At 38.8% G+C, this 27,026-nt stretch overlaps 1 long non-coding RNA gene across 2 annotated transcripts; it reads right to left on the bottom strand.

The window, feature by feature from the left end:
* Positions 1–6,848: 6,848 nt before the first annotated feature.
* On the bottom strand, positions 6,849–18,908 carry LOC138756316 (uncharacterized). Of its 2 annotated transcripts, XR_011352985.1 has the most exons (5): positions 18,821–18,908; positions 14,053–14,166; positions 11,562–11,608; positions 10,642–10,711; positions 6,849–6,882 (listed from the first exon to the last, which is right to left on the bottom strand). It is a non-coding gene; the product is annotated as an uncharacterized lncRNA (long non-coding RNA). The 2 variants fall into 2 exon arrangements; XR_011352984.1 differs by lacking the exon at positions 6,849–6,882 and having other exon boundaries at positions 10,485–10,711.
* Positions 18,909–27,026: the final 8,118 nt, after the last annotated feature.

Raw genomic sequence — 27,026 nt, forward strand, 5'->3', positions numbered from 1 at the left:
TCTCTGTTTCACGCCCTCCCTCTGAGAGCAAAACTGCGCTTCTCTGCCTGCAAAGATCACATGCTCTCCCAGGCAAGCTGCTGTCGATACTTTGTTGCCTCCTGCAAAAAGCATTCTGCAAAAGTCCTGCAAATATTCTGTGCTTTAAAATGTGTGTGTGCAAGCAGTTCCAAAAATTCCTCCCAAACCACCTCTAATTAATTGTCACTCTGTCACAATATTCTTATCAACAATTCTACTTCTTTCATAGATCTTTTAAAATACATATAGATCGCCTCTAGGCTAAACCTTCCTCCTCATTTAAACTCTCAAACTTATTTTTTCAGTTACAACAAAGCATTTTCTGTAATATAAACCATTCAAGTATGAGCAACCACCTGTCTTTCCTTTCACGCAATGTTTCAGCATCAGGCCTTTGCCTCATTGAGCTTGGTAAAAAAATATTTTTCTCCCATCTGGGACAAAAACATTCAATACAACTGGATGTCTCAAGACAAAGGCATAGCCTTTCTTCCACAAGACAGTTTTAGCTGGATTAAACGCTTTCCTCTTTCTCAACAATTCAAAACTTATGTCTGGATAGAAGAAAATCTTATTTCCATTATAAATCAGAGGTGATTGTGTTTCTTTATCTTGCTTTACTGCCAATTTCAATATCCTCACTCACTTCATATGGAAGGAGTTTAGCAAGTATTGGACGAGACCTTTGACCTTTGTGGCTCTGGTCTCAGGGCTCGATGGGCTCTCTCAATCTCCAGGTCTCCTTAGTATTCAGCCTGTCCCAAAGATTTTGGTATCCAACATTGCAAAAACTTTGTCTTGACCCTCATCACCTTCTTTAAGTCCAAAAATCTTGATGCTGTTCATTCTACTGAAATTTTCCAAAATGTCTTTTTTTTTTGCATTAATTGTTCATTTTTTCCAGAAGCTTCATCTTTTATTTTCTTCATCTGTTCTTTAATGCCTTGAATCTCAAACATTACCTTTATTTTTTCCATCCACCTCTTCATATCTCATGTCCACCTGTTGCATTAATCTCTCAGTTTTCCCTCTATTTTTTACTTCATCTGCCATTATCACCATAGATTGCTGAAACATTTCCATATATTTCTACATTTCAGCTGCATACATAGAAATATCTGTAATTGTTTCATTTTACTTCTTCGTAATTCCTTGTGCTGGACATTTTCCTTGTTCTTCCAAGTACTCCTCTTGTTCGCTGGGGCTAGAGGCTTCAGGAATCTTTTTAACAATTGCCTTCATTTTTTGTGTTCTGCGCATGAGCAAGGAGTCACGCATGCGCAGAGTGACTTCTCCCATTGTAGTCGGCCATTGTCAGGAGACACCCTGCACAGCAGTATCCAAAGTCTCTCGGACTTCTGGTCTATCTCCCTTGGATGTTACCTTCCGGACAGCTCCAGGATCCTTCCTCTCTTCTTTATCTTGCTCTTTTTCTTGTTCAGTTTCTTGTGTCACTGTAGCAGCTTTGTCTTTCTTTGGTGGCTTGTTGATCTGTTCTATATATCTTTAAACACTTCTTTCTTCTGTTTTCCATAATTTTTACAACCCTTTTTGTCACTTTTTTTCAATTTTATCGAAGAGAATAGGGATTTACAGTCTAACCCCGTGTCATCACGTGGCACACCCCTTGTGTACCTACCTTGTGACAGCAAGAGGTGCTACATTTATATTACCACCAAATGGGGCCCTATGCAGTCTTTCCAAGTGAAGCAAAGCATCACTTGTGAACCTTCAGGGGTCATCTACTGAAAACACTTAAATGAGCCCTCCCCAAGGAAATTTGACACCAGCAGCACACACTATGGTTGTGATGGAAGGGACTGAAGGCTGCAGAGAAGAGAGAGACTGCCCTTAAAGAAGTCCTTATTAGAGAGGAATGTGCCTGATGGAAGGGAGGTCCTGTTTACCAGTGGGGCCAGGAATTCCACCAGAGCCTCCACGGGAAGAGTCAGGCAGATAAGTATCTCAAGCTGTCTCTGCTATGTTCGAGAATCCCTACCAGAATGAGAAATCCAGAAATAAATTTAATTGTTTGGATGAGTTGCAGACAGTTGAAAATTCTGAGGGCGGGGGAGGGGGGGGGAATCTTTTCAGTCACTGGATCAGGAATACATTCCCTCGTGTGCTATGATCGGTACAGATGGTCAAGCAAGGAAAAATACATGATGTTGTATGGACTCTCTGTGGTTACTGGTGAAGTGCACTGACTTAATCTATGCTGTGAAGAGATTCACTTTGGACTGGGGACTGTGCAGGCTCATAGTTCAGAGGCTCTTTATTGTAAGTGCATTCAATGCCATACTCCTCTGAAGATGAAGCCTCTGATGTTATGCAGGGACTCCCTCCAGAGGCCTTCTTGGTCCTCCTTTTGTTATTGCTGTGCTGTAGCCTACTCCTTGAGTTCCTCAGGTTTTGGGTTAGCATCTTCCCCCCAGCACCAGTGGCTGCCTTCATTTGGCAAGGTAGTTCATTGAGCAGCACAGACTGATGTAATCTCCACGTTGCTGAGTGTACCCTTAGATGGTCTCTCGAAACTAATGCAAACTCCACAGCCTTACCTTTACAAGACCATAAATATTCTTTGTTATCATTCTAGATTGGCCTTTGCTATAATGGAGAGTGTACAGTTGTGAGTCTCCAGGTGAGAAGAGAGTAGCTTTTGTTCACATGAGCATCCATCCTTCAGGGCAGTGCATCCAGCAGTCCTGTCCCTTTGAAGGTGAATGCATCATGGATGTTTCCTGGAAAAGAGGCACTGATAAATGTGGAGAGTCTTCTGATGATCCACAACCACCTGAAAATTAATGAAATGGAAACATTTCCCATTGTTTAAAAAGCCCATGCTAATCATGGGAGCACCTATTCACACAAGGCTGTCTCATCTTATGCTGAGAAACCAGGGTGAAGGAGATACAATCTATTAATTTCTGAAATCATGGTAGATGAGATTAAATAGAATCTTAGAAAGATACAGTGCAGTATCAACTTTCCATTTACACTAGTCTTGTATTAATCTCATTTTTTTATTATCACTATGTTCTTATTAACTTCCACAACTCCCATGACCCTCCCCACCCACCCCCAATTCGTTCACCGACCTGAATGTGAAGGATGATTTATAGTGGCCTCTTAATCTTCCCCTCTGCATGTCTTTGGAACTGGAAGGATGCTGGAGCATTTGGAAAAAAACCCATTGAGTCACTGTGAGAACATTCAAGCTCCACACCTAAGACAGCAGCTTTATAGCCTGTGTAGCAACTTCGAAGCAGCAAAATTGCAATATCCTTCTGTGACTTCCTGGCATGATCTTTCATTTGCGGACTTGGAGTCAAGATGACTTTGAACTCTGTGGAGAGGTCAGGGGTGAAGTTTTTCTTGCAACATCTCATATTTCACATTGATGCAAGTCTTGAATATTTTGTTCATCATGAAGGTCCAGGTAGGATGCAGTCTTCCTGAAAACAGTGTGGGATTAGCTCTTTACTGCTTGCCTTCTGCTTTAACCACCCCAGGCCTGTCATTACCATACTGTCACCTCTAATGGTGGAGTTCTACCAAAGGCATCACAATTGATGCATCCATTTAAGCTGCTTGAAAAGAACTCCCTCTCAGTTGTAGCCCATGATGTGGGTCTTGGATGGTGTTAAACCAGTCTACTGCTGAAATTGCCCAGTCACATAACCCAGTGTCAACAAAATGTCCTGCTTAAATAATGCAAGATGCACCAAAGTAGCAGGACATGCTCCTTGGTGGTTCTATGACTACCCACATCTTTATTTTACATCGTTCAGAGTGGAAAACAGCATTGTGTGGATTCTTATGCCATAGATAACCAGGGAAACATCAGGTACCCTGACATGAACAGCAAATGAATTGGCCAACTTAAACTTGCTGAGACGATTTTTATCTGAGAAATGTTTGCTGGGGACATCCTCCCTGGGCTAACTTGACTTTTGCTATATTCATACATTTTTTTTAAAAGCCATTAACCAAACGTAATCCAGGGTTAGGATTCCCTTTGTGAATTGTTTGCCTATTGAAAACTTCACAACAGTTCAAAACATCCACTGCAGTATTTCCTACATGTTTTGTGCCCTCCCTAGCATCACCTTTGCTGTCAATTTCTCGATGCTAGAATGACCTGATCAGGTCGAGGCATGTTTAGACTCACACACATTAATCATATGTTCTGCTCTGCTGTTACACATCACTCTTCCCCCTTCATAGTCATTGTGTCATACAGTACAAACTGAAACTGCCCATTTCAACTCAATATATCCATGTTGACAAATTTGCTCATCTATGCTCATCCTATTTGCCTGAATTAACGTAGAACATAGAACAATACAGCACAGTACAGGCCCTTCTGTCCGCAATGTTGTGTCAATCCATATATTCCTTCCAAAAAATAATCCAAACTCTCTTTATTCCCATGAACCTCTATTTTCCTTTCATCAGTGTGTCTAAAAGTCTCTTAAATGCCTCCAATATTTCAGCCTCCACCACCATTCCAGACACCCACAACTCTGTGCAAAAACAAATTACCCCTGATGTGTCCCCTAAACCTCCCTTCTTTAACTTTGTACATATGTTCTCTGGTGATTGTTGATCCTGCTCTAAGGTGCCGTCCAACCTATCTATGCCTCTCTTAATCATGTTGACCCCTATCAAGTCTCCTCTCATCCTTCAATGCTCCAAAGTGAAATAGAAGGACCTTCTCCTTCTATGTCTTGGTTACTTTTGAGTCTACTGTCTCTCAATCTTAGTTGCTTAATCTGATTCCACCAAATCTCCAGACAGATTGTTCCAGGAATCAACCATATTCTGAGTTTTAAAAAAAGAATGCACCTAGATCTCTCACATTAAAACTATGCCTTCTTTGTTCTGATATTTCGAAATGGGAAAAAATTATTCTGACTGTTTATTTATCCCGACATAATCTCATATACTTCTATAATGGTGGTTCTCAACCTTTTTCTTTCCACTCACATATCACTTTAAGTATTCCCTATGCCATAGGTGCTCTGTGATTAGTAAGGGATTGCTTAAGGTGGTATGTGGGTGGAAAGAAAAAATTTGAAAACTACTGTTTTAATCGTACCTAATTGACTCGTTATGTACATGGTTTCATAACTCCAAACGAAATGAGCCAATGACAATTTTTCTCAAGGAAAATATAGTAACAATTGAATCTAGAACAGTGATTCTCAACCTTCCCTTCCCACTCACATACCACCTTAAGCAATCCCTTACTAATCACAGAGCACCTATGGCATAGGGAATACTTAAAGTGGTATGTGAGTGGAAAGAAAAGGGTTCTTCAACCTCCTTCACTCCAGGGAAAATAAGCCCAGGCTCCAGCATCTGCTTAGTGGCAGAAATCCTGGAGGCTGCCCATGTTTAAACAAATAACAAGCCTCAATTCAGCAAAATTGGTAAGGGTGGTGGTGAGTGGAGGTGTGATCTGGCCCCTACTCCTGCATCACCTGGCTGAGCTCATGTTTGATTACAGAGGAAGACTTATTCTGGATTATATTCTTTTTGGCATGTTCGTAGGAGTCAAGCTATAGTGAAATATTTCTGATGGCAGCACTCAATTTCTTTATAAAATATTTTTAATAAGGAACTTATACACAAAAGCTATAAACACTTAAAATGATATAAACAATTCCATAGAATACACAAACCATTCTGTATAACAAAATATACACAAATTGTAAATCAAAACTTTAATTCTTATTAAAATATTTTAAATCTTATCCAAGGCATTAAGTTTAGGATTAGGGTTAACCATTAAACATTTCAGTTATACAATATTCCAATTATTTTTTAAGAAATGTTCTCAAAATATGAACTGAATTCCAAACTCCAAACCGTAATAATGTCAAGAATGAGAGAAAAAAAACCCAATCCAGAGAGAATCAAAGAAAAGAGAGAAACAAAGAATAGAAGCGGAGAAAGAAAATATAATTAATTTTCATGTAAGTTATATTTAAAAAATAAATATTCTTTTTTTTAAAAAAAGGGAGTTTATTCCCAAATATTATCTTCATGTTCTATAATATAATCAATGTTTACAATTCTCAATTAAACAAATATTTATCCAATAGATATCAAAAAAGAAAAAAAAGCCTTTCATAAAACCCCTACCTCTAAACAAGGTTCACTAAAATTTAAAAAAAACATGGGAATCAAGTGACGACAACTGGAATCCAGAGAGCACGTCGCTGGATCATTCAAACGTTACTTCTTTAGATGTGATAATAATCCATGAATGGGCCCATGTCTTATGGAAATTAGACTTTACCTTTTGAATAGGATATCTGATTTTTTTCCATTCTTAGGTAAGACATAATATCATGTAATAGTTAAATATGAGTAGGTGGATTTATTCCATCTCTATTCCATTCATCAAAATTGCCCGTCCAGCTATCAGAGAAGTGAAAGATAAAATTCGCTTTTGAGTTGATGTTAATAAAATTTCCTCTTCTTGAAAAGACCCAAATAAAGTAATTAAGAGGCAGTGGTCTATTTTGATCTTAAAAATCACTGATAAAATTTGAAAAATGGTTTTCCAATTCTTTTTTCTAAACTAAGGCAAGCCCAGAACATACTTCTGGGATCAATGAAACCTCAAAGATTTTACATTTGTCACCTAATGGATCAATCTCAGAATAAAAACAAGATAATGTGATTTTAGATATACATTTCTTTGCGTTATCTTGAATTGCAGTGAACAATGTCGTGCACAGAAGGAGATCTCATTAATCAGATTTAGAATAGAATCTCAATCTTCATCTGAAAGTGATAAATTCAAATCTTGTTCCCCAATCATTCTTGAACTTAACTAACGAGGCTATTCTGAAATCAAACAAATTGTTGTAATTATTGATATTGAGCCTCTATGAGAAAGTTGCATGTCAAAAAGTAAATCAAGAATGTTTATCTCAGGAATTCGTGGAAATTCAGAGAGTTTGGAATAAACAAAATGTCTGACTTGTAAATATCTTTTTTTTTTAATGCACGCATGGTAGTTTAAATTTTTACCACCAATTGTTCAAAGGAAGCAAAATAATCTTAAATAAAAAAGACCTTTAAAACACTCTATGCCAATCCCTAAAAGCTGTATCTACCTGGATCTAAAAATTGGGTTGCATCATCAGGAGAGGGTTAAGAAGGAAGTCCTTTAACTCAAAGATATAGTGAATCATTGGAATTCTGTATAAAAGACAGCTGCGAATGTTTAGTTGCTGTGTATATTCAAGGTAGAGTATGAAAGATCTTTATATATAGAGAATTAAGGGATATAGGTTTAGATCAGGAAAGCAGTGCTAAAGTAAAGGATTTCAAAGAATGGCAGAGCAAGCATGAGGATTGAGTACTTCGAAATTGCTTGTAGACCTCGGCCAGTAGCTTAGTTTCCCACTGGAAACTCCCAGCACCAACATGAGACCAAATCTGGTACTCTGGTCCAGCTCTCAGTAGATTGTCTTCATTATTGAGCTGGCAGTTCATTGGGAGGGTGCCACCGATGAGGCGCAAGAATGTTATGTTATACTAATCTTGCCGCAGAAGCAGAAGAGGCAGGCTGGAAAATGAGGGTGCGCACGGTTGAAGTCTGTTGTAGATTTGTTCCCAAATCCATGACTAGGCTTCTGAGAGAAGTAGGAATCACAGGGAAGGCCTTAGATAGGCAATTACATCCCTCTCCAACTCAGCTGAAACAAGCAGTCACTGACTCTGCCTGAAAAGGAGGGATCCTATCTGGGCTCCAAATGGCTACTGGGAGAAATGGATATTGGGCACACACCCAGGTTTGATTAGCCTGCAGAGGGCCTGCCTTGGCAGAAGGTATCTTGTGTTTAAAAGGCCAAAAAAAACAATGATACCAGGGAATACAACTGAAGATGTGTCCAATACTGGTTAATATTCCCTAGTGGTCATCTTCCATTATTGTAAATGTGGCAACCTATCACTATGAGAAAGGATTAATCTAACGAATACTGAAATGTCAGGGATTGTAACACCTAGTCCTATAAAACAACCTTGAGATACAGCACCGTAACAGGCCCTTCCAGCCCACGAGCCCATAGCACCCAATTACACCCATGTGACAATCAATCTACTAACCCCTTACATGTTTGGAACATAGGAGGAAACTGGAGCACCTGGAGGAAACCCATGCAGGTCACAGGAAGAACATACAGACAGTGGTGGATTTGGACCCAGGGCTCAGGTTCTATAATAACATTGCACTAACTGCAATGTTAATTGTGATGCTCCAATTAATGTTGTTATCTTTTTATTTCCAACTGGACCTTTCAAACTGAATTCATATTCTCTGTTATGAAATCATAACATATGGACCCTTATTCCACTAACATTAACACTGGAATTCCATGCCCACTAGAAAGGATGGAACAGAGTTATGGGGAATGAGGAAAGGTAAGCTCCATGGTGCATGATACAGGTGGAATTAGTAAAGGGAGTGAGTGAAGACATCATCATTGCATTATCTGTTTTTGAGAGATGGAAATAGTTCAAAGAGGATTGATTATGGTCAGTGAAGGCAATATTATTTATATGCATACTGTAAGACCCTGAACTTATCCCAGAACAAATGGATTAATGGGACAAATTAACTACACACATCTATAACACAATGAATGGAGTTTGCATGTCTTACAATAACCTAAAGGTATGACAATCTCACAGATATCTGTAACAATGCAAGAGACAGAGGTATTTGAGATATCGATTGCTTTCAAAGTTGAAGCCAACATATATAGAGAGTTGATTTTAAAGCAATATTTTCACTGGCCTTTTAAATCTCCCCCTAATAACACTGAGCTGTATGCTCGTGATCTATTTCTCTGGATCATGAACCTCCTTCATTAGTGACCCTTCCAGAGACAAGTCATGGGTGACTTCCAATTTGGGCCTGGTTCCCTTAATAAGGAGTTACCTCAGTCTTCAAACATCCCAGGAAAACTTCCCATGTAACCCTTTATCAAGCTTCAGTTGCTTCAGGAAAATGGGAGACAATGGCTTAATCCAAGTGAGTTTCCTGGCAGAAGTCAATATTTCAAATTCATGAGATCAGCTATAAAATAGGCACAACTTTAAAACTGTACAGTTGTATAACTAATTTCTCTGAATATTGAAAGCATTCAGCAATAAAATGCTTTCTCCCTTCAACTTAGGAAATGATCATCATTTCTGCAGTGCCCAGTCACTTCTCTAACCTTTATATTCTTACACTAACATTGCACCCCATCACCAGAATTATTCATGACCCTAAAGCTGGAGTTCATTGCTTTTTCTATCCACACTAAATGGATTCCCATGATAATTCTCATTATCTTTGTTGCTCTCTCCCTAATTTAGAAATGACATTGGAGATCTTGGTCCTGACTGCAGAGTGCCATTGTAGATTATTACATTTGAGGCTGTTTAATTAATAATTGACATTACCTCATATATAAAGTGTAGGGCATTGGCCAAAATTCATTGATGCTGAGATGACCACACATGATAAAGTCAGGGGCATTGACTAAACATTTGATGGATTAAAGGTGATGGGTTTGCCTGACATGGCTTTCAACAGCACTTAATTTATCAGTCATTATGGGGTTCTGAAGCAAGCATCACAGTTATTGGTTTTGTTTTATTCAGTCACTCTTCTTTTGAGATTCAGCAAGGAGGTTATTAACTACAAGGACAGACTGACTGGTGCACTGCACTACAATGCTCAGCTGTCGGGAAAGATGCAATGTCAAATTGTACAAGGTCATTTTTTCTGCCATCTCATTAAGGTAAATCACAGATCTTCAGCCTCAACTTTGGGGCCAGTGATAGTTTTCTTTCATTGAAGACCCATGGAGGTCCTGAATCAAGATAGCAGGAAGCCCAGACCATGAACGCTGCATGCTTTAGGGAAGAAGTGGGCCAGATCAAGGCACTGGAGCAGAAGACACTGAGAAAGAGAAACCTAGCAGAGGACCCTACAGGATAGGAGACCACAACATGTGACTAGCGAGGGGTCCAGGAAAGCAAAGTCATCTTCCAAGGGCGTGGTCTGCTGGAGACTGGCTTGTGGAATGCAGGTAGAAGAACCAGGATTCTTGAGCATGATGATGGTGAGCAGGGATCCTGAAGGTCTAAGCACTAACAGCTTCCTAATTCAATGTTAAAGTAGAGATGCAGCATAGACCCTTTCAGCCCATGAGCCCGTGCCCCCCCCCAATACACCAATTAATCTACAATCCCCATACATTTTTGAAAAGTTTGAGGAAACTCGAGCACCCAGGGGAAACCACCACAGACACAGAGAGAATTTAAAAAACTCCTTACAGACAGTTCTGGATTTGAACTAGGGTCGCTGGCAATATATAGCGTTGCACTAACTGTTAGGCTAGCTGTGCCAAATCAGGGATTTGGAACTAGGGGCCCAGGGGCGAGTATTGGATACCTCCAGCTTGCGTTCACCACTGGACTGGACAGGAGGCCATGTAGTCCAGAAGTTATGGGAGTACAGGATATGGTAGCATCAAAGGAAATGATGAAATCTATGGATGCTTGATGTCTCTGTAGAAACTCTCTCTTGCATTTCTTCCTCACCTTGGTAGCGACGCTGGATCAGTGGCCTCTCTTTGTGTGCCTTTACAGGGCAAACATACAAAAGCAAATTCTGTGTGGAAGACAAAAAAAAATGGAATCTTGAATCTTGAAACATCAGGAGAGAAAAAAAAAACAATCTACATAAAATAGTAGATAAAATTGTAAGTAATAAATGGGGAATGATACACACAACATTTACTTCTTCAACCAGGTATCTCCCAATGTTACTCGTTCTAATCATTGCTATTTTAACTGTAACTGGAACCATTCAGTTTGTATTTGAATAAGTACAGGACAAAATGTTCCAACGTTTCACATGGCAATGCCATAAATATTGTCATTGTCAGCACTATAAAGTCCTCAGTTATACCTCAAATATTATCTTGCAGTAAATAAAGGAGAGTGGGAAATATTTCAGGAAATTAAAACATTTCTCGGACAAGCAATGTACCCTGTTTCGAAGATGATACTGGCTAGGCAAATGGACAATGTCAGAAACCCAAATGATGCAAAAATGAAAGCATTTAACATTAAATAAGTCCCAGTATGGGTCACTGGTTAAGAGAATGACTCAGTAATCTGTTTTGCAAGGACCACATTGTGGCAACATGAACTTTAATGATTTGTTTTGTTTCAGATTGCAGATTTTCCAAGCGTCTTGGGGGCAATTGACACATGTAGCTGGAGGACCAGCTGTGCATTATAAGGAAATCTTTAGAAATTTGAAGCTCTTCCAATCCAGAAATGTGCGGGTGGTCCACGATGCAGTATTTTTATTCATAAACATGGTGAGTTCTCAGGCTCTATGTGTTCTCATGCCCCATGGATCCTGGCCACGTTCACATTCATGCAAGCTTTAAGGAGTAGCCGCTGTGTAAAACTGAGACAATTAAATAAGAAATGACAAAATGTTTACTGACCAACATTTGTTTTCTTTTCAGCGTGCCTCACTTTCATCATTGATCACCTAACAGAGAAACATGATCCAATGACTTGTCTAAATAAATTATCACGTCATATATTGATCAAAAATACACCCCTCAACCACCATGCCCACATCAACCATTAAGTGGTGATCTATCCTAATCTCATTTGCATTTTGTCAGTAGCCTTGCATTCATTTGATTTTCAAAAGGTCATCTGGACACGTTTTGATTGTTGTGAGAGTGCCTGCCTCCCTGTCACAGTCAGGCAACAACCCTCTGCATGAAAGGTTTTCACCTCCGATCCCCTCCAAATATTTTAGCCTTCACTCTAAAACAATGCTTTCTAACTTTAGTCATCTCCTCCAACTATGTACCCAATTGATGGCTATTATAATTTTGTATACCTCATTCAGCTCCCCCTTATCCCCCTCTGCTCCATACCATTAATCTAGCCCTTCCAGTTCTTCCTCATAACCAGGCAATATCCCGGTTTATCTCCTCTGCACCCCTTCCAATACAATCAGATCCTCCCTTGGTTCTCATTTGGCACAAAAGAGATTGGACTCCCTGAGAAGATTGAGGTGGACAAGGCTACTGGCCATCATCCTACAGGAGCCCTGTTGAGAATGTCCTGGCTGGCTCCATAACCGTATGGTATGGTTGCTGCAGAGAAATGGATCAGCGGGCAACCCACAAGACCATAAGAGCGGCAGAGATGATCAATGGGGTCTCCCTCTGCCTGCGGCCCCCCCCCCACCCTGCCCCATTGACGTGATCTACTGAGATTGTTGTCTGAAAAGGGCTCGCAAAATTGTTAAGGACCCCTTCCTCCCTGAACAAGGCATCTTCCAGATACTCCTGTCAGGGAAGAGATACAGAAGTATCAGAACCTGAATCACCAGGCTGAAAAGCATCTTCCCACAGGCAGTGAGACTGCTGAATGACTGATAAATTGCTCATACAACTCATGGAAACCCTCCAAAAATGTACTATTATTTAAAAATACTTATTTATTTTTCCATGCATAATGCATATAAATTGCTTGTGAATATGTGTGCCAGGTATGCATGTTTTTAGACCAAAGAGAAAAGAATGCTGTTTCGTCCAGTTGTACTTTAAATTTGCAAGATAACAATGAACTTGAAGTAAAAGCACCATGGTGGAGAAACTCAGCAGGTCAAACTGTCCTTTATGCAGCAAATATACATAATTGACGTTTTGGGCTTGAGCTCTTCGTCAAGGTATGGAAGAATGTTGGTAGGCATCCGAGCAAAATGTTAAGGGGGAGGGGTAGAAGAAGGAGCACGGTCCCAAAGGCACGAAGTAATAGGTAGAGAAGGGAGGGAAGGTATAGCAGCAAGCAGGGGGAGGAAGGATGGTTCAGTGAATAGAGAGAGAAGATGGTGGAGAGCGGAGGAAAAGGGAAGGGAGGGAGAACAGAGAGTAGATTAGCAGAAACCAGAGATTTCGAGGTTAATGCCATCTGGCTGGAGAGTGCTCAAATGGAAAATCAAGTGTTCCTCCAATTTACAGGTGGTCTTGGTGGGATAGTACATGAAGCCACAGACAGAAGTGTGAGTATGGGAGTGGGGCACAGAATTGAAATGGTTGGCTGCTGGAATATCCCTGTCACTGATGTGGACAGAGCGAAGGTGCTCAGAGAAGCAATCTACCAGTCCATTCCCAGTCTCTCCAATGAAGAGAGGTCACAAAGGGGGCATCGGATGCAGTAGATCCCTCCCACAGATACACAAGTGACATGTTGCTTCATTTGAAAGCCCTGTTTGAGGGCCTGAACTGTGTTGAGGGAGGAGGTGTGGGTGCAATTATTACACTTCATTCAGGCACAGGATAAGGTGCTGGGGGTGGGGGGTGGAAATTGGTGGGGAGGGACGAGTGCACAAGAGAGTCACAGAGAGAGCACTCCCTATGGATGGCAGAAAGGGCAGGAGAGGGGAAGATGTGTTTGGTCGTGGGATCATGTTATAAGTGCTGGAACTTACGGAGTATTGGATTCTGAGACTAGTGGGGTGGTAGGTAAGGACGAGGGGAGTCCTGTGTTGCATCTGTAGGCAGAGGGAGCCAGGGCAGATGAGCAGGAAATAAAGGAGATTCAGGTGAGGTCTAAGTTAATGGTGGTGGAGGGGAAGCCACATTTGTGGAAGAAGGAGGATGTTTTAGATCATCTGGTTTGGAAAACCTCATCTTGAGAACGGATGCAGTGCAGACAGAGAAATTGTGAGAAGGGAATATAATCCTTGCAGTGGACTGTGTGTAAGGAAGTGTAGTCAAGTTGTGGGAGTTGGTGGGTTTGTAAAATATGTTGGTAGTATATTGGTATGTAAAATATGTCAGTAATATTTGTAAAATATGTAAAAACTTGAACTTGAACTTAAGCTTTAGTGTGGCAACATGCTTTACACAAGCTGTGTTTGCTCAATATTATAATATGTTTTACAGCTTCATTTTAATAAAGCCAACTGACCTTGGTAACTTTTGAGGACTCTGTTAAGGTAGATCACAGATCTGCAGCCTGAACTATGCAGTTTCGTTTCATGGAAGACCCACAGAAGTCCAGGCAATCAATGTTGTCAATTATCTGGAAACAGGCCAATATCTGGATTTTGACAAATGTTTGGAAGGACCAGCCTTCTCATTTGGAATCAGATATTCAAATCCTGAGTGTAGTACTATTCAAACATTAACCAAATTCATTTGAGCTTAAAAGAAATGAAAATGCTCCAGTAAGCCCTCTGTAACTCCAGGATTTCAGGGATTTTCAAATTTCAAATACAGCATTTTCAGTTTCAGCTGATTGTGGGAAAAGGCACTCCTTACATCATTCTAACTTACACTGGGTCAATGAAACTGCTGACCACAGAAATCTTTCATTCCAAAACTGTCTCTGTTCATTTTAATACATGTGATAAACTCCAAAAGGTTTCAAGCAGTCAAGTGAAAATTCTCCAATCTTTCATAAGCATCATGGTGTGATCACAGAGCAGAAACACAGTAAAAATAACGATCAGCTTAGTATCTAACCATAAAATTATCAACATGCTGATTTTACACAGGTGAAAGTAAATTCAAGGCACTTTCTGTGTGACTCGGTGTGATAATGTGATAAAGAATTTGCAATGAGGCTAATTAATGTCAGGGGCATAAAACACGAATCACACCATTTACTTCCACGGATTAAGGCCTTATCATCCAATGGAACCACATGAATTACCATTAATTTAATCCAGTAATACTTTTGGACCAGTTAGTTCTTGAACCTTTTAGACCATAAGATTAGACCTGCATTTTTTCCCTGAATTCCTTACACTGAACTCAATGAGAATTTCCATCACTGCAAGTCCATGGATGAGACACTTGTTTCAGAAAAATTGCTTCAACAAAGATTCCAGTAATGACATTTATTGGTCCTGAAGCCCAAAAGTGTCAATGTCATAGGAATACTTGTATCTTCAATCATCCATTGACCTGACGTAGACAAACCCTTTAATTATTTTATTTTTCCAGTGTTTGTTCCCTTTCTAACATGAATGTGAAAGAGCCATCATTATAAATATTAGGTTTGTTATCAATGAAGAACCACAACCAGCTACACAGGGCAATAAGTGAAGTGTAGCCAGTCTTTTTCATGTCCTGCAAGAAGAGAAGGATCAAGCTGTCAGATGTTTTCAGGAAGATCAAAAAATTCCCAGTTTTACTCTTTTGGAATTTTCCATATAGAAAACCAGCAAACAAACCCAATAGTAGGTGGCACGTTAACATAACGGATAGCGCAACACTATTACAATGCCAGTGACCCAGGCTCAAATCTGGCACTGTCTGTAAGTAGTATACTGTTCTCCCCGTCACTATATGGGTATAGTGGTTTCCTCCCATCCTCCAAAATGTATGAGGTTGTAGGTTAATTGGATATAATCGGGCAGCTTGGGTTTCAATGGCCCAAACTCACCTTCTGTGTTGTAAATAAAATTTAAAATAAAAAAGTGAATCCATTGTGAAGTCCATGACTGGAGTTTCCTTTCATTAGATCATCAATATTTGAAAGGAAGTACTTACTTATTTTTTAACTGACCTTAGTGATGACCTTAAATGTTCAAAACCAAATAGCCAAGAACATGAAAGGTCTTGGCCTATCTATTAGCCAAACAACTACACCCCGCAGCTGGTTAAATAGCAACAAGTCACAGGCCTGAGAGCACCCACAAATTCATAACAGATGTTGCCATTAATTTTTTTTACGCAGACTATTAGCTGAAATATTCACCATAAAACATTTCATTCAATAGGGCCAACTTTTCCAAACAGGGTAATTAATTCTTATCATTCTTGTGTTAACATTATTTCCTGCTGAAATTCTGAGTTCAAGGGGAGAAAAATATGAATTGCCCTGAAAGATAGGAATTTTGTTTGAGGTTGGAATGTGAGGAGATTTTCTGGTTTAGCTGTTTTCACCAACAGGATCATTTGGCAATCTGATAATTTTGACCATAGTGAGATGAATAGTTCTTATTATTCAATGTAGAACAATATTTGCCATGTTTCTAGGATGTACGAGTCCTACTTAACCTCTCTTTTAAACACTTCCCCACATTTGGTACAAGTATCATCTGATACAAAGTGAGTCAACTTTCACCATGATGAATAAACATTCCACGGCATCTTTATTTGGCAGTCAAAATGTCATCACACCACCATTGCTGTGTAATAGACTTGATGACTAACTCTGGAATCCACCTGAACAAGCAATGGAATAACCACCAACTCTTTGAAAATATGCTACTCTGAAGTATTTTTTGTGAAAGGAGACCAAAATAATTCAAACAAGAGGAAAACAGATTTTGAGGTATCTGTTGAAGAGACAAAGTTTCTTCTGTTGCTTAAAGAGTGAGGCACCAAATAAGTGTCCCACCAAGACCAGTCTTGGGTTAGTGATTCATTCTGGCCATGTACATAGACATTTACTAATAATAAATCAGTGAAATAAATTTTTTCTTCCTAGCCATGTTTTCCTTTCTCATTTATGTTGTGTACTAAAATGTACCCACATCACCTAAATGCATTACATATTGACAGTTCACCCCTAAAACACCTCAAAATGTAAATTGAAATTTCTCTAATAACTTTCTTCATTTATAATAGCAATTTAAAAATATTCTTCAATGCATTCTTGCAGAAATTGTTTCGTTCATTTACAGAACCAAGGACTATTAAGGAATAATGTATTGAGGGTAACGTAGACACAGAAATGCTGGAGGAACTCAGTAGTGTCCATAGTAGGTAAAGATATATAACCAACGTTTTGGGCCTGAACTATTCTTCAAGATAAAGCAAAATGCCCACCTACATTTTCCCTCAAAGGTCATCAAACTACAGTCACAGTCTGCCACGTGGAGAAAGTGGAATGATGGTGTCAAATTAAGCAAATCTATTGTCATTCTAACATTATTGTCAATGGACATGGCAGATCAAATGCACAACATAGTGCATGCAGTAGGACCCACAAAGGGCATCAGAACCATTATTAATTGCTCTCTTTAAAATATTTTTATTGAGTTTAACATATAAATCCTACATAAAGTCTACTAATATAACAAAATAACATCATATCATATATAGATCAAAAATTAATATAAATGTAATTCAAAATACCTATCCATATTTGATTATTTAACATTATTAATTAAAAATAATTCTGGATAGAGACCAAATAAGTTGCAATATACAATTCTTTGGTCAGGACACAGAGTAATTTCTGTCTAACTTGAAGATATGATCTAAGAAAACCATAATTAAATCCATATATTATCAGTTATCTAAAAAAAGAATAAAAAGCAAAAAAAAACAAAGAAAATGAAAACTAAATCTAATCTACCCCCTCCTTCTAATTGACATTATGTTGTAGAAAATAATGCAAATATATGGATCAAATAGTGACTTTCAGAAACTAGACAGTGAATTTCTGGAGCATCCAAACTTCTTAAAACTTCCAATCATGGTAGTATTCTATGAATGGGCCCCACATCTATTCACATTGAAATTTTATATCTATAATGATGTATCTAATGTTCTTCAAGCTTAAATAGGATATTACATCATGCAACCACTGTGTACGAGTAAGTGAAGAGTCAACTTTCCATTTCATTAAAATTGTTCGTCTAGCTATCAACATGATAAATGCTAAAGATTTCTCTTAAGATGCAGACAGAAGTATATCCAGTTTGCAAGAAAAGCCAAAAAAAGGCAATTAAAGAGCAAGGTTCTATTTTGATCTTTAAAAAAATAATTGATAACATTTTAAAAATATTTTCCCAAAATCTTCCTAAATTCTGGCACTTTCAAAAGATATGGATCAGTGAAGCTTCAAAAATTTTGCAAATCACATAATGGATTAACATCTGCAATAAATGAGGTAATTTAAGTTTGGACATATATATTCTTTGTACCACCTTAAATTGTTATAAACAATGCCTTGCACAAAATTAAAAAGCTGAGAGTAGAGAATTATTCTTCACCTAAAAATGTTATATTCAGATCATGTTCCCAATAATTCTTAATCCCAAACATTGAGGCTGATCTTAAATCCCATAAATCACTATAAATGTGATATTAATCCATTGTGAACATAAAATTGTAAACTTAAAAAATACAAGAATATTTGAATTTGCAATTTGAGGAAAATCATGTAGTTTTGACTGAACAAAATGCCTAATTGGTAAATATATAAAATAATGTCCACTGAAAAGATTAAATTTAGCTGACAATTGTTCAAAAGAGTCAAAGTTAACTTGAATCAAAAGACCTTTATAACTTTTGATACCTAATCTGTACCATTCCTTAAAGCCTGTGTCTAACATAGACACATAGCAATTATTAATTGCTAATCAACTTTCTCGTGAGGATGATTTTCACAGTCATGAAATGCTTCAACTATAATAAAAGTTGTCCATTGTTTTGAATTAGAACAGGAAAATTAAATGCAAAATCAAACTTTTGCAGCTCAATAATGCACATATTGATAATGATTTGAAATCCAGTGATATTTCAGGTGCAGAGGTTTCCTGTTCGTGGAGAGGTCCAAAAATGTCCAAGTAATGCAATTTAAAGGAAAAATAAATCTAAAGTGGCAAATATTAACATGGACAAATCTCCACTGACTCCTTACAACTTAAATATGTTTGGTGTATCATTCCACTATAAAAGCAAATGTCTGCCAGCTCTAACTTTGTTACACTTACTGGGGAAATACCATCACTCATCACCAGAAACTGAGTTCCATGGGTCTCTGCCAATATCATGACGACAGGTTGCCAATTGGTAGAAGTGTGAACTGCAGTGGGTATATAAAATATCAGCTTTAGACAATTAGTGCAATATGAACATTTTTAAACAAATCCATCCCTTGGCAATTAACAAATACTGCACTAATTCCAAGATTGCCGATATCCAAGTTAGTTTAAACCACCCATTATTACTAACATTTGCAGAGACAGTTTCAATTCGTAAAATACTTTCAAAGATTTTAAAGTTTTTATCTGTTAGTTGTGATTTTTTTTTATAATTCCATAAAAATTCCAAAGCTAGAATTCTTTATGAAGAGACAACACGATAAAATGATAGCAAAAACAGCAGTAGTTATCTATCAGACAATTACATCCTCAGGACAATGAGTCTCAAGACAGAATTATATTGGAGCATTGCCATGCAACTGTTGATCCACAGAATTATCAATTAAGCATATGCTTAGCTTGGAAACTTGGGTGCTCCCCTACTGCTCGAACAGTAGTATGTACCAAAGCTGAGCATTGTTGAAGCAGAAGCAGATTCCAACTGTGATGACAAATGAACAGATGATCTAGACAGACACAATAGAATCATTACCAGCAAACTCTGCTACACAAAGAAATCAGTAATAATAAGCAAAATTCACCAGAATAATGGCTACAATGTAAACCAGATAACAATTCTAAAATTTGTAACTGAAGAATAACTGACACAACTGAAAAAAAGCTTAAGATAATGATGTAAATAAATTATATTATTTTGACATCAGAATATCACTTTGAGATGTGTGCTCTTGTTCTTATGTACACAGAGCACTTGGGATGTCATAAATGACCCAATGTTAAGGCAGAGCAATCATTTGCTGCACTTTTGAAACTGTATCTAAAGTTCATTGGGTTATGCATCACATTTTGATTAATTCATACAAATAAGACCTGCCGAAACTTTTGCTACAGAATTAAAAGAGCCTTTAAACTAACACTGCATGTCCAGTTAAAGGTCACCTGTCATGTGATTAAATTTCTTGCTCCAGTTCACACAGTGAGCCAAAAACCAGTCTTTCTTGTCAGGTGAAAGCTTTAATCATCCACAGTGTTGCAATGGTAGAGTGCCCACCTGCTGCAGTACCGTCAGTCCATTGAAATATGGAGGAATACAGTGGATTGAACAGCATCAGTAGGGGAAAATTATTCTTGAGGCTTTGGGTCAAGACCCTGAGAGTAGAGAGAGAAGAATGAGGAGGTGTGGGGGATGATAGTAGGAGTGAGATGGAGAGGAAAAGGTATAGAGATGAGAGATAGAGGCAGATGGGTGATAGGTAGAAGTAAACAAGGCTAGAAAGCTGTTGGAGCCAGAGTTAAATGAGGACAGAGTGAACATGAAGACAGGTGGTGGAGGATGATAAGTGGGGTCACAAAGGCCACCAGTGCTGGAATCTGATAAGGAAGGTGACTATGGGAGAGAGAAAGGACAGAGTGAACCAGATGAGGGAGGGTATCCAGTGACTGGCTTGTGAATAAAAGGTGGATGGAACCAGGAGGGGAATGACATGAAAATAGGTGATGGTAGGGTGATAGGAACAAGTGGGGGGTGGGGGAGGCTAATGGAAATGTATGGGAACAAAAGTTTTGTACCAGAGGTGAATCAGTAAGAGAGGGTGAGGGTGATACAGGAAGTATGGTTATCTGAAATTGGACAATTCTATGTTTATGCCATTGGGTTGGAAATTATCCAGGAGGAATATGAGGTATTGTTCCACCTTCCCTATATCTTTCACTTCATGTTTGCTCTTTTGCTCCAGTTTCCAGCATCTAACGTTTCCTATATCTCTTAACACTGGGCACTTTTGGGTGTACTTTGTGGATTTTTGGCTACTGATCACCAAAGTCACCTTAAAAATATTCCTATCTTGTATCATTTTTTAGACATGACCTATTTTTGGGATTTCCTGTCATATTTTAAGTCTACTTCAAGCATTCAAAACCATGAAGTTCAACATGTCATTGAAAATTCATTTTCTGCATTCGCACTTGAATGTTTTCCCTGCTGATCTTGGTCCATTCAGTGATAAACATGGTGAATGGTTTCACCAGGATGTTGTGATCTTAGAAAAGTGGTATCAGGGCAACTGGAATCCATCAATGCTGGCCAACTATTGTTGGACACTGACTTGAGAGGCAAAACATTTTTAGGTCATTTGAACTAATGCAATACATCAGCATTATTATATGATTAAGCATGCTAAATGCAATAAAAGTTAATTTAGTACTTCTTCAATTTCCTATTCTTTCTTTGGCTTGGCTTCGTGGACGAAGATTTATGGAGGGGGTAAAAAGTCCACGTCAGCTGCAGGCTCGTTTGTGGCTGACAAGTCCGATGTGGGACAGGCAGACACGGTTGCAGCGGTTGCAGGGGAAAATTGGTTGGTTGGGGTTGGGTGTTGGGTTTTTCCTCCTTTGCCTTTTGTCAGTGAGGTGGGCTCTGCGGTCTTCTTCAAAGGAGGTTGCTGCCCGCCAAACTGTGAGGCGCCAAGATGCACGGTTTGAGGTGTTATCAGCCCACTGGCGGTGGTCAATGTGGCAGGCACCAAGAGATTTCTTTAGGCAGTCCTTGTACCTTTTCTTTGGTGCACCTCTGTCACGGTGGCCAGTGGAGAGCTCGCCATATAACACGATCTTGGGAAGGCGATGGTCCTCCATTCTGGAGACGTGACCCATCCAGCGCAGCTGGATCTTCAGCAGCGTGGACTCGATGCTGTCGATCTCTGCCATCTCGAGTAATTTCCTATTATAATTAATCAATAAACAAGGATACTTAAGATATATGAGGATGGGGTATGAGAGTGAAGGGAGAGGTTTTGCTATTAGAAAAACAAAGAATTGACAAGAATAATAAGAATTTGATGGCTACATGATCCTGCTTTGTTTTTGTACATTGAAACTCTCAAATACCAGTTGACAGGTTAGCTCCATGTACTTCTGAATATCAAATAGTCTGATACAGAAATGAAAGTGGATAAAGAATAAATAATTATAAACCATCACAAATAGAATAAAATTCATGCTGTCTTTAACTTGAAAAGGTATATACATGCATCCAATCATGAATATATTGACAATAACACGTGCAATATTGTACTATTGATGCTATATTACTGAACATTTTTGCTTTGAGCCTCACAAATGCACAATTTTCAAGAGAGAATTAGAAATTATAGTGATTAGTTAAAATAATAATTTGCAAATCTAATGAATGACTTCTTTGTTTTTGAGTGATGGACATCAGGAAATCTGGGGTTCTGTTGTGCAAGTTCCATGCCCTGATAAATTTCAGTAGCATCATGTAAGATGTGGGAATTTCCTTTCAACAACTGATGCCTCAGTTCCCTGTGACCATTAATTATCTTGCACCTTCCCCTTTATGGCAAAACTTGTATGGCAACACATTTAATTTTTATGTGTAAAATATAATTTTCCTGATGTAAAAATAATCCCTAAATTATATTAGCAAATTGCAATGCACAGCATCTGTTTCTATTTAAGAATTAGAGCAACTTTAATTCAAACCCAAGAGATATATTTCTCTGTTTGTCAATTCCATTCCAGAAAACATAGTAAAATGACATGCATATTGCCTTCTGTGCATTCATTGAATAATAATACCTCATTTTGTTTGTCAAATCAGAGACCAGTGACTAGTGGAGTGCCACAGGGATCGGTACTGGGTCCATCGTTGTTTGTCATATATATTAATAATCTAACTTTGCAGATGATACTAAGGTTAGTGGTGTTGTGGACAGTGAAGAAGTTTATCAAAACTTCCAGTGGGATATAGGCCAGTTAGAAGAATGAAATGAAAAATGGCAAAAGCAGTTTAATACTGATAAATGTGATGTGCTACATTTTGGTAAGACTAATCATTAAAGCTCATACACATTAAATGGCAGGCAATTGAAGAGTGCAGAAAAAAAAAGGGATTTAGGAATTCTGGTACATAATTCCCTGAAAATTGAGTCTAGTAGATAGGGTGGTGAAGAAAGCATGTTGACCTTCATAAATGAAAGTATTGAATTCAGGAGTTGGGATGTCATGTTGAAGGTGTATAAGGCATTGGTAAGGCCAAATTTGGAAAATAGTGTGCAGTTTTGGTCACTGAATTATTTATAAATAGAATAGAGAGAGTACAGAGGAGATTTACAAGAATTTTGCCTGGGTTTCAAGGTTTGAGTTAAAGAGAAAGCTAAGAACAAAGAGCAGGCTGGAACTTTATTCCCTGGAGCGTAGAAGATTGAGGGATGATTTGATAGAAGTCTTTAAAATTATGAGGCGAACTCATGCTGTTCCACTGTTTCAAAAGGTTCTAAAAGTAAACTGTGTAATTATAGGCCTGTGAGCCTAACATCAGTGGTAGGTAAATTAATGGAGTGTTCTTAAAGATGGAATATACAATTATTTGGATAGACAGGGACTGATTAGGAGTAGTCAACATCGCTTTGTGTGTGACAGATCATATTTAACAAATCTTATAGAATTTTTTGAGGAGGTTGCTAAGAATATTGATGAGGAGAAGGCTGTGGATGTTATCTATATGGACTTTGTTAAGATTCTGCATAAGAAGTTGGTTAGGAAGGTTTAATCATTAGGTATTAATGTTGAAGTAGTGAAATGGATTCAACAATGGTTGGATGGGAGATGCCAGAGAGTAGTGGTGGAAAACTGTTTGTCAAATTGGAGGCCGGTGACTAGTGGAGGGCCTTAGGGATCGGTACTGGGTCCATTGTTGTTTGTCATATATTAATGATCTAGATGATTGGTTAATAAATATGCAGATGATACTTAGATTAGTGGTGGTGTGGACAGTGAGAAAGGTTTCCAAAGCTTGCAGTGGGATATAGGCCAATTAGAAGAGTGGGCTGAAAGATGACAGATGGAGTTTAATACTGATAAGTGTGAGGTGCTACATTTTGGTAGGATTTATCTGTGATCATACATGTTAAATCGTAGACAAATGAGGAGTTCAGTAGGAAAAAAGGATTTAGGAATCCTGGTACATAATTCGCTAAAGTCTAGTAGTTCGTTGAGTCTAGTAGATAGGGTGGTGAAGAAAGCATTTGGCATGTTGGCCTTCATAAATCAGAGTATTGAGTACAGGAGTTAGGATGTCATGTTGAATTTGTATAAGGTATTGATAAGGCCAAATTAGGAATCCTTTGAGCAGTTTTGTCGCCAAATTATAGGAAAGATATCAACAAAATAGAAAGAGTGCAGAGAAGATTTACAGGAATGTTACTTGGGTTTCAGTGTTTGAGTTATAGGGAAAGGTTAAACAGGCTGGGACTTTTTTCCCTGGAGCATAGAAGATTGAGGGATGATTAAATAGAGGTATTTCAAAATTATGAGGGGGATAGATAGAGTAAATATGGATAGGCTTTTTTCCATTGAGAGTGGGGTAGATTCAATTAAAAAGACATGGATTGAGATGGAAGGGGGACAAGTTTAGGGGAAAAATGAGGGGGAATTTCTACACGCAGTGGGTGATGGGAGTGTGGAATGAGCTTCTGGCCGAAGTGGTAGATACGGATTCAATTTTAATATTTAAGGAAAAGATAGATAGGTATATATACGAGAGAGGTGTGGAAGGTTATGGGCTGGGTGCGGGTCAATGGGACGAGGTGGGAGAAGGTATTTAGCATGGACCAGAAGGAGTACACTGGCCTGTTTCTGTGCTGTAATTGTTATATGGTTATATTAAACTTCAAGAAATAAAGAATAGCTTTTAATAGGTATTCTCTAAATAAATGATCAATTATGATTTACTATTCTGACATTTTTCTTTCCAATTCTAACAAGCTAAGTTGTGCAAAATTTTTATACAATTAATTCTGCTTTCTGAAAATTTTCCTTATTGAATCTGCATATATTCCAGCATTAGCCATTGAGCATGTTAAGGAAACTCAGCTCGATGTTCTACAGATGCAGGTCTATTAACTTGGTTTGAGGGGATGTGCCATTCCAGGAAAATATCTAAATGAAGTTTTACTGTTATTTTCTAGTAACCAGATTGATCTGGCCAATGATATTTATTCCTGAAATTGATAAAGGGTCAGCCACTGGTCAAGAGGAACAAAAGTAAGATCAAAAGTTTTCAACTTTTGTCAGTTCTAGAAACAAGGAAATGAAGAAGTCAAAACAACTTGGAAAGTCAGTCTCTTTCCGTATCTCTATGTTTCCCTTCTACCAGTTCCCACCCCTTTCCTTTCCTTTTCCCCTTCTCACCCTTCTGCCCTCTTGCCCAATCACTTCTCAGCTACTTCCCCTCCCACCTGTATCTACCTCTTTCCTGCTACCCTGTGCACCACCCTCTTCCCCTCCCCTTTCACTCCCACTCCACCTTCTTATTTGGGTGTCTGCCTGATGCTGCATGACCTGCTGAGTTTCACCAGCACTTTTATGAACACAACACATAGCGTGATCCTTTCAGAGAGAATTAGAAGCTTATCTGTGTGAATCTGTTGATTCCTATAATTACAGCACAGAACAGGCCAGTTCGGCCGTACTAGTCCATGCCGTAACAAATCCCCACCCTCCTAGTCCCACTGACCAGCACCCGGTCCATACCCCTCCAGTCCTCTCCTCTCCATGTAACTATCCAGTCTATACTTAAATGTAACCAATGATCCCGCCTCAACCACGTCTTCTGGAAGCTCATTCCACATCCCTACCACCCTTTGCATAAAGAAATTTCCCCTCATGTTCCCCTTATAATTTTCCCTCTTCAATCTTAAACCATGCCCTCTAGTTTAAATATCCCCCACTCTTAATTGAAAAAGCCTATCCACATTTACTCCGACTGTCCCTTTTAAAATCTTAAACACCTCTATCAAGTCCCCTCTCAATCTTCTACGCTCCAGAGAAAAAAGCCCTAGTCTGCACAACCTTTCCCTGAAACTCAAACCTTGAAATCCTGTCAACATTCTTGTGAACCTTCTCTGCACACTCTCTCTAGTTTGTTTATATCTTTCCTATAATTTGGTGACCAAAACTATACACAGTACTCCAAATTTGGCCTCACCAATGCCTTGTACAATTTCATCAAAACCTCCCTACTCTTGAATTCAAAACTCCAATTGATGAAGGCCAACATTCCAAATGCCTTCTTCACCACACCATCTATCTGAGTATCAGCCTTGAGGGTACTATTTACCATCAATGACCTATTTAGATTTGCCTTTCCAAAATGTAACACCTCACACTTATCTGTATTAAATTCCATCAGCCATTTCTCAACCCACACCTCCAGCCTTCCTAAATCACCTTTTAATCTACGGTAATCTTCCTCACTGTCCACAACACCACCAATCTTTGTATCATCCGCAAACTTGCTTATCCAATTCTCCACCCCTACTTCCAGATCGTTAATATATATAACAAACAAAAGTGGACCCAGGACCGATCCCTGAAGAACTCCACTAGTCACCGGCCTCCAATTGGACAAACAATTTTCTACCACTACTCTCTGACACCTCCCATCCAACCATTGCTGAATCCATTTCACTACCTCCTTATTTATACCTAATGCCTCCACCTTTTTTCCTAACCTCCTGTGGGGAACTTTGTCAAAAGCTTTACTAAAGTCTAAATAGACAACATCCACAGCTTTCCCTTCATCAACCTTTTTTGTAACCCCCTCAAAAAACTCAATCAGGTTTGTCAAGCATGATCTACCCCTGACAAAACCATGCTGATTACTCCCTATCAATCCCTGTAGCTCCAAATATTTGTAAATACCATCCCTCAGAACACTTTCCATCAACTTGCCCACTACAGACGTCAGACTCATGGGCCTATAATTCCCAGGTTTACGTTTGGACCCTCTCTTAAACAGCGGAACCACATGCGCAACCCTCCAATCCTTTGGTACTACCCCCGTGGCCAGTAACATCCTAAATATCTCTGTTAATGGCCCCACTATCTGTCCACAAGCCTCCCTGAGTGTCCTTGGGAATATTTTGTCCGGTCCCGGAGATTTATCCACTTTTATCTTTTTCAACACAGCCATCACTACCTCCTCGGTTATCCTTATATGCTTCATGACCTCCCCACTATTTTTCTTTACTTCAACTGGTTCAATATTTTTTTCCCTAGTGAATACCGAGGCAAA

This window comes from Narcine bancroftii, chromosome 3, assembly GCF_036971445.1.
Source record: "Narcine bancroftii isolate sNarBan1 chromosome 3, sNarBan1.hap1, whole genome shotgun sequence".
NCBI classification, from domain to species: Eukaryota; Metazoa; Chordata; class Chondrichthyes; order Torpediniformes; family Narcinidae; genus Narcine; species Narcine bancroftii.